Raw genomic sequence first — 8,816 nt, forward strand, 5'->3', positions numbered from 1 at the left:
TTGTAAAGAGCGCAGCTGATGCAGCACCCCATTCCACCGAAAGATAAGACGGAAGGGGTGACCCCAGGAATAAGCTGTCTCATGCTCTCGCAGAAAGTCCGTAGCGATGCGGAAGGACCTGCGCTTCTGCAGTGTGATGGCGGACAGGTCCTGATAGAGCGCCACCGGCCTTTCTCGGAAGGTCAGCGGCTGCTTCCTGCGGGCCTCCGTCATGATGCGCTCTTTCAGGGGGAAATCCGGAAGGAATGCCAGGATATCAGGCGGGGGTGCCGATGACTGGCGCTGGCGGCCCACCCTGTGTGCTCTGTCAATGCGGATCGGGAAATCCGCTTCTTCCTCCAAGATGTCGCGGAACAGGTCCTGCAGATAGGCCACCAGGTCCGTACCTTCATCCGCGGATGGAACACCTCGCACCCGGATGTTATTCCGCCTGGACCTGTTCTCGAGGTCCTCCGAGTGGGCCTGGAGTTCGACACATTGCTCCCGGAGGCGGAGGACGTCCTGCTGGAGATGAGTTATCTCTTCATCGCGACGTTGGGCCGCCGTCTCCACAGTGTCGACCCGCTGCCCAGGCCTTCGACCTCCCTGCGCACCTCCCGGACCTCTCCAGCCACTTCGGTCTTGAGAGTTTGAAATTCCTCCTTGAGGGAGCTGAATAAGTCCTCCATGAAGGACCTCGTGACTGGTGGCTCGCCCACGGTCGCGTCCGTTGATGCCCGGGAGGCCCCCGGGGAAGGCTGTGTCCTGTCACGTAGTTGCTGGGACCTGCCGAGCATTTCCGGCAAAGTGCGATCTCCTCGTGCCGCGCCACGTCTCCCAGTCATCTTGGCCCCCGGTGAAGCCCAGGGTCAGTTGCTGTAGGCGAGCGCCACCGCTCGCGGGCACCAGATGTGAGGCCCTCGTCGGGGACAAGGGTAGTGCGTCACAGGCGACAAAATGGCGGCCCGGGCCTGGGCAAGACGACCCCCGGGCCAGCAGGGCAGGCAGCAACGTCCATGCGGAGGCCTCCAGCCCCGTATTCCCAGGGAGGGCAGCAGATGAGTCGGTGCCAGGACGAACCGAGGCCCCCGTGTGAGAAGGGCGCGGGCTAGGGTCACTGGGCTCAGCCACACAAAGACAAGATGGCGGGAGGGTGGAACCCAAGAAGGCAGTCCGGGCCAGCAAGTCCATGGGCGACCCTCAAACAGCAACGGGTCCGGAAAGTGCGAAACCGATGTCTCCCTTCACCACCAGTTGATTTGCCCGGCTCGGGCACTGCTCGAACTCCGCCATCCAGTGCCTCCCGGCGCGGAGTTCGCAAGGCGTCACCCCTCGAGACCCAGGGTAGGGGGAAGATCGCCGGCGCAGGGCCGGGGTTCGTCGCCCAGCAGTGGTGCTTGCCACCAGGGCACCGGCTAGGAAGCCTCCACACTCCGCGGAGTCCGTCTATTCCGCTCCCTCGGGATCTCCAGCTTTCAGCTTTTCAGCACTCGGCCCAGCCGAGGCACACGGACAGCGCCGCCGTATGCTCCGCCTCCAGGCTCTTCTCCTCGGGGCGACCCGGGCTCCACTCCTCGGAGCGATCTCCGAAGAAACTTTTCGGGGACTTCCCCCGGGGCCACAGAAGTCGAAGTGGCATCAAAATGTGCCCCACGAACTCCGGCACAGTACCCTCACCCGCCGTGCAGCCGCGGGGGGAGAGAAGCGCAGGAATCGGGGCTCGGGCTGAGCTGGGCCGGAGGAGCTACGGGAGGAAGCGTCCGCTCACCCCGCCATCTTGGCCACGCCCCCCATTAATAAGGTTTAAACAAAGAACATACCATTTTTGGAATTGCACAGCAGCGGTGTAGCAGACTCGTTTCATATTACTTCACTTGCACTTTTACTCATTTCATTGTACGCTCCTTCATTCCTTGAGTCAAGTATGCACCAGTGATCACCTCTACGACGGTTTTTCACCTGAGCACAGTAACATACTTCAACACTATGGTGGAGAGGACCCCTTGATGTGCCCTTCACATTTCTCCCTCTGACTCTATTTGAGTATCAGAGTCCAGTCATATCTGAAGACAGATATCAGGTAAGGCCTGGGGACCCTCCAGTTCATTATGAGCAATAGAGAAGAACTACTCCAGTTTTTTGCCACTTATAAGTTTTATGTGAAGGTTCAAGGCATTATTTTAAAAAGGGTCGGAGTTCAATTAGTCAGATGATTTGCCACTGGTGTTTTGTTGAGGAGAGAACCTTTTGTACCCCAGGTTTACAACGTTATGTTGAAGGTCAAATAAACTGAATAAAAGTCTACTACAGCGCTTGCAGGTAGTCCAGAACGCTGCTGCCAGGTTTGTGCTGGATCTCCCCAAGCGTGCCTCGGCCACAGCGGCCAGAAAGCTGTTACACTGGCTCCCTGTTGAGGACCGTATCCATTTCAAGACCCTATGCATGACCTATAGGGCCCTTGCCAAAAACAGTTCCACTGGTGTAGGATCTATCCTGTCCCGCTATATTCCCTCCAGGGGCTTGCGTTCCTCTAGTAGTAGTAGTAGTAGTAGTAGCTTTATTTCGATATTTTAGTCATATCATAAAAGCATTACAGTACAAGAAATATAAAAACACAATACTGACATTACAGTACAAGAGAAGAAATAAAAGAGCAATACATTTTTAGCATTATTTTCTACAATAAAAAATGTTAAAAGATAAAACCAACACAATGTGGTTTGAGGAAAAACTCATTTGTGGAAGGATTTTGATAGCAGCAAAAGAAGTACAATGGTGTCATTACAGTACATATTAATGGAGACGCAATTGTCTGGCGGATCTAATCCGCCAGGCCCAACCCAAGAATTTCGCCAAACAACAAGCAAACAAGGGACGGGCATCAGATCTTAATATGCGTAATGCATCCAAATGAGATCTAGTGCCAAGATTCCTACATAGAGGTTTCAGCCACATGCGGCGCGGGGCTGTATAGGCTGGGCACTCAAACATTAGGTGGGGAACTGACTCTTGCCTATTATCACAAAAGGGCAGTATGGAGTAGATTGCAGCGATGATTTCCAACTTGCTGTTAACTGTCCTAGTGGCAAGACACCCACCCTAAATTTAAAGTATAATGCCCTGTCCCAAGGTTTGTAGATCATGTCTAGATATGGTTCTCTAAGTGGGAGCTCCTTGACCATCAGAAATTCTACTGTAGATCTACATAATTTAGAGTTACTGTTTCGCTCATTTACCACCCAGGACCAATATAGCTTCTTTAGTGTCTGTTTTGGGGGGGCAGTTCTATTAGCCCAGGCGTCTTCAAGGCCTAGGCCATAAAGAAGCCGCTTAACTTCTCTGAGCCAACGGACCTTGTGCCAGCCGGATGTTATGAGGAGTTCCCTCAAGCCTTCAGCATAACTGGATAATTCTGGTACCTTCCATATTCGTGCCCACAGGAGAAGAGGGCGTAGCCTCGCCTGTTCATTTATTGGGCGTGTGCCCGCATCTAATAAGAGTGGAAGGGAAGGGGTGTTATGCGGTAGCCCCATGAGGTCTTTGTGGAATTCGTTTTCTAGGCGCCTCAGGAAATCAGCGTTCTGCACGCCCCACAATTCAGACCCATACAGAGCTGCGCTCACCACCCTTGCCCTATAGATGTCGAGTACAGCACCAATTGGTTTGAGGGACGAAGCACATTGTTCCTTCAATAGGGCCCCTGTTATCCTCTTGTGTGACAGGAAGATCTTTTGATGGTGGGCCTGCCAGTTCATAGAGTCGGAGAGGCGGATACCTAAATAATCGAACTCTTTTACCCTTTCGAGTGGGGCTGAGTCCAAGGTGGGTGGAGTGACAGTTTTCCTTGGTGGGTTTAAGACCAGAAATTTAGTTTTGCCTACGTTAATGGCAAGACCCCTAGAATCACAGAATATCTTGAAGCTGGAGAGTAAGGATTGGAGGCCTATTGGAGTCTTTGAGATCAGGAGGGTGTCATCTGCAAATAGGAGGGTAGGGATTTTTCTGCCAGCCAGGGAAGGTGCATCTGCTGGATGTTTAAGCAGATGCTCCACCACTCCATTAATATAAAGAGAAAACAGAGTGGGGGCTAGCACACATCCCTGGCGGACTCCCCTATTTACAGGAATACGTGGTGTTTTTTGGCCCTGATCACCCCACCTGATCTGTGCAAAGTTACTCTTGTGGAACTTAATAAGCATGCTAAGTAGGTAGGAGGGAATGCCCAAGCCCTCTAAGACACTCCACAGCTGAACACGTGGGACCAGGTCAAAGGCAGTCCGTAAGTCTATGAATGCGAGATACAGACTGCCCTTGCCCAATACAACCACTTTCCAGTATAACATTAGTAAGCGGAATGTCTGTTCGATGGTCCCCGTTCCGGATCTAAAACCAGCCTGGAAGTCTGACAGTACTTGATTATCGTCAACCCACTGTAGGATCCTGCCTAAAACTACCTTGCCAGCTATCTTCTGGGTGGAGTCTAACAGACTAATTGGGCGATAATTAGCGGGGTCGTCCCGGCAACCTTTTTTGAAGATCGGGACGACCTCCGTGCCCCTCCAGGAATCAGGCAAATGTCCCCCCTTCAGAGCCGCATTTAGAAGTAGGGCAATGAGTCTGCCCCACACCTCCGGATTGGCCCGCATTAAGTCACCTGGAATGCCATCAGGTCCTGCAGCTTTATTGGCAACCAGGCACTTAATTGCCCTTTCAACTTCCTTAGTGAGAAAAAGGTGGTCTTCATCTAGATAGTCAACCGACACTCGATGTGGCAGAACCGTCATAGCATCTACAGAACCCACAGGAAGGGAGTAAAGCTTAGAAAAATGAGCATACCACGCCTCCCCCGTGATGTTACATGTCAGTTGAGAGTCGGCGGGTTTATCCCTGGCTTTCAACAATTCCCAAAAGGCTTTCGAGTCTTTCTTTAAACTAGCCATCATTAAATCGTTCCAGAAATTAGTTTCGTAGTCACCCCTAGCGATAGACAGGACTTTTTTATACTTTTTCCTAGCGAGGCTGATTTGACCGGGAACTTTAGATTTCACTGCCAGTATAAGTTCACGTTTAGCTGTGGCACAGGTAGAAGAATACCATTTAGCTCTACCCTTAGACATAGCTCTATTCTTGTCCCTAGCTCTTCCCTGCGGGACAACAAACAGCTTACTTAGTGCTAGGGTTGTTTCTGTAAAGACATTGGAGACATCAGAATTACTAAATTCCAAGGAATCTAGCCTCAACTCCACAGTTGACATTATGGAGTTCGCTTGGGCCATCCTTCCCTCATCCGCGGCAACTTTGTTCCATTTTAACCGCCTACCGCAGTTCGAAGGGGACTAGATCGTGAGATGATTTCCATGTATGCGGTGACTGTGTTGGGGTCATGCCTTGCCACGGGGGAATAAGGGTCAGGGCTAATGGGTTGTGGTCACTATCAGAAGTTGGTAGGACCTCCATATCTTGAAGGTAAGCCCAAAGCTTATGATTCAACAATATGTAGTCGATTTGTGAAGTGTGCCCTACCCTGTTATAAGTATGAGCTCCCTTGGTGTCAGACTTGGATCTACCATTAGTTGCTCTGAGGTCATATTCCATACAAAGGCCATTAATATCGATGGCACTCTGGGTCCATTTTTTGATTGGATTTAGAGAGAGCAAGGGAATACCTCTCCTAACATCGTCCTCCCAGATATCTAGAATGTCCTCACGGGCTATTGGCTCGAAACAACAATTAAGGTCTCCAGCCAGTATGATGAGGGAGTCTGTATTACAGGATCCAAGCTCCTCCTCAATTCCTGTTGAGGAAAGCCTAGAGCCACCACCCCTAGCCCCCCTTAAGTAGAGGTTAAACACTTCTAGCTTTTGCCCCCCCTGGCATTGGATTGATAGTATCTGCAAATCAGGAGATTTGGTGGGTATGTGCCTTGTGGTTAATCCCAGTGTAATACTAACCCAGATCAAAAGGCCACCAGAAGGGCGACCCTTGGTTCCAGATACCTGGGATACAGGCACAAAGAAGGTTGTGTAACCCACCCTGTGGCGAGGTTCCATGGACCAGGTTTCTTGCACTAGACAAATCCCAAACGGTTCCACAAACGCGATCCAATCAGGAGTGTCGATGTTACGTGCAAGACCTGCTACATTCCAACTAAGAAGCCTCAATGGTGGAATTCCTGTAGCACTCAGCCCCAAGGCGGGGTCACTTGCAGGAGGGGCAGAGACAAGGCAAGACCCTCTTGGCCCCTGTGATAACACTGTAGCCTCAATAGCAACCCCAAGTAAGGTTGCGTTGACCTCCTCCTTAGTAGGGATAAATACCGAGATGTCATGGGTACAAGCAACATTGCTCCTTTTACTAGTGAGCGGGGCCAGTAGGTGCGATGTTAAGGGGGACAGTGAAAGAGGAGCTGTCACCTGAGCTGTATCTGGGGCTGTGATGGTGTTAAGATTTTCCAACAACCCCCATTCCTTCATAGTGTACTCCGATTGGTGGCCAGGGAGATAGATGCTGATTCCCACAGGTTTAATAGCCAGAGGTAAAGGGTCAGGAACCGCAGGAGGCGAGGGGACATTGGCAGGAGGTGAAGAACCAGCCGGCATGGGAAGTCAATCTACCTCTTCAAGACACCCAAACCTATTGGCTGTTGGTGCCCCAAGCCACCTTCTATGTGGGGCTTGCCATTTGTCTCTTGCCCCTCCACGTGCCTGGTGGCGTACCAGAGACCATTCCCCCCCGAAGTTTTGGTAAGGACGTGGGGGTCCCGCTATATTCCCTCCAGGGACTTGCGTTCCTCTAGTAGACTTCTCCTGTCAGTCCCTCGCGTCAGAAGAGCTAAATGGGGCGTCAGGGCTTTTTCCACCTTGGCGCCCAAGTGGTGGAATGCCCTTCCATTGGAACTTAGATCCCTACCCACTCTTCGGGCATTCAGAAGTGCTCTGAAGACGCATCTCTTTGTGCAGGCTTATCTGTAATGGTGTCAGGCCTATGTTAATGATATGCTTTGTTAGGCGCCTTGATGCCTTCGGGTTATTGTCTGCGCGATATAAATTTTATTCAAATCAAATCATAACTGTGGATGTAAGTTCCTAAGGGTTGGGGACTGTTTTGACACAAATGGATCAATTGACTGTTGGATTTGCATTCAGTACACTACGACCAGTAGAAAAAAAAAACTTTGGGGCAGATTTACAATAACTGGCGCATCCCTGCATATCAACAGGGATGCGCCACTTATTTGCGTCACGGCTGCGCCACCATGGATGCGCCGCATTTACAATGCGGCGCACCGTGGGTCAAAAATGGACAGATGCGTGACGCATCTGCTGCCGTAAAGGCGGCGCATTGCTGGAGTTGCGTCGCAAGTGCGACGCAGCTCCAGCAAGTCTCGGTTTGCCCTATCCTTAAAATACTGCGTCAATCCTTATGCCTGCTTCAAGCAGGCGCAGGGTTTTGATACAGCATGGCCTTAAAAGTGACTGAGTAAAATCTTGTAGATTTCACTCACTTTTAGGAGGCATTCCTGCGCCGGAACGCCTACCTGTGGCGCAGGGCTTTACAACGTGACGCATCTCCCAGATACAACACGTTGTAAATAGCCCACAGCATGGCGCTGGCTTTGCGCCTCCGCTGCGTTACAAAAGTGATGCAGCGGCGGCGTACAAGAGGCGCAAGGGCCTTGTAAATCTACCCCTTTTTCATTTAGAAGGACTGATGACTTATAAGGGGAGTGAGGAAAATTCAAGTCGTACTTATGGGAAGGGCCATTTTGATGAAGTCGCTATCCTTAAAGGGTATAAGATTAAGAAAGCAACAGCTCAGTTTGCTACAATTAAATTTTACGGTTGAACACAAACCATGTGGAAGAAACTGTAGAGCATTTTATTTGTCAAGATTGCCACTGGAGAATGATGAAGAGGATGCGGAATGTGAGATCAAATGCATTGTGGCAAGCATCACATTTGTATGCAAGGAAGCGAGTGGGTGAATACATGAAGAGGAAGTTGATGTGGTGAAATGTGTCTCAAAGGGTTGGACAGAACTGCTGCCTTACTGGAAGGTCTTTAACAAATTATGGTTAGATAGTAAAATATTGGTGCAAGGTAATAAGCTGGTGCACCAAAATATTTTCAAGAAAGAAAAGGCTGAATTTGTGGGTCATCTCGGTGTTAAAATCACCACAAGGAAAGTCAGAAAGGATTTTTAGTGGCAGGGATTGCATGGAAAAATAAAACATTAGTCAACAGTGATAAAAGTTTAGTCACAGAGGTACCTGTGGAAAACGCTGTCTCTGTCCTGGGTAGAACCTGGCAAAAAATCAAAGTAGACTTTTGGGACCTTCGTGATTCTGCCTACACAAATTAGATAATTTCTAATGACGATTGACCACTTATCAAGAAGGTTGAAAGTTAGTGCGTTTTTAAACTTACAACGAGTGTTATTGAATTTGTTCAAGAAGTTTTAAGCAAGAGAGGGAAATCTCCAGTATTTAATTTTTCATAGATTCACATGCTTGAATCTTCTCTATCGTCATGGTGGAAGTCTCAATGTATTTTATTCAGCAGTACAGAAAGAAGTACATAGAAACCACTGCAAAAGGAATTACAATTTTGTTAACCCCTTGTCCCCTTATTACGGTCCAACTTTCAACAAATGAGGAGCCAGCCCTGAGACGACAAGCCCCTGCAGTCACCATACCTCAGATTTCTAGCCGCACGTTGTTTGAGAAGGAGTCTCTCAGAGCTCTGCTCTGTTCTTCATCTGGTGAACTTTTGACCCTACTATTTCTACTTCAGAACTCTCTGGAAAGGAAAAAGTATTGTGCTTTGCTTCCTTTTTT

This window comes from Lissotriton vulgaris, chromosome 3_1 (assembly GCF_964263255.1).
Source record: "Lissotriton vulgaris chromosome 3_1, aLisVul1.2, whole genome shotgun sequence".
NCBI lineage: Eukaryota > Metazoa > Chordata > Amphibia > Caudata > Salamandridae > Lissotriton > Lissotriton vulgaris.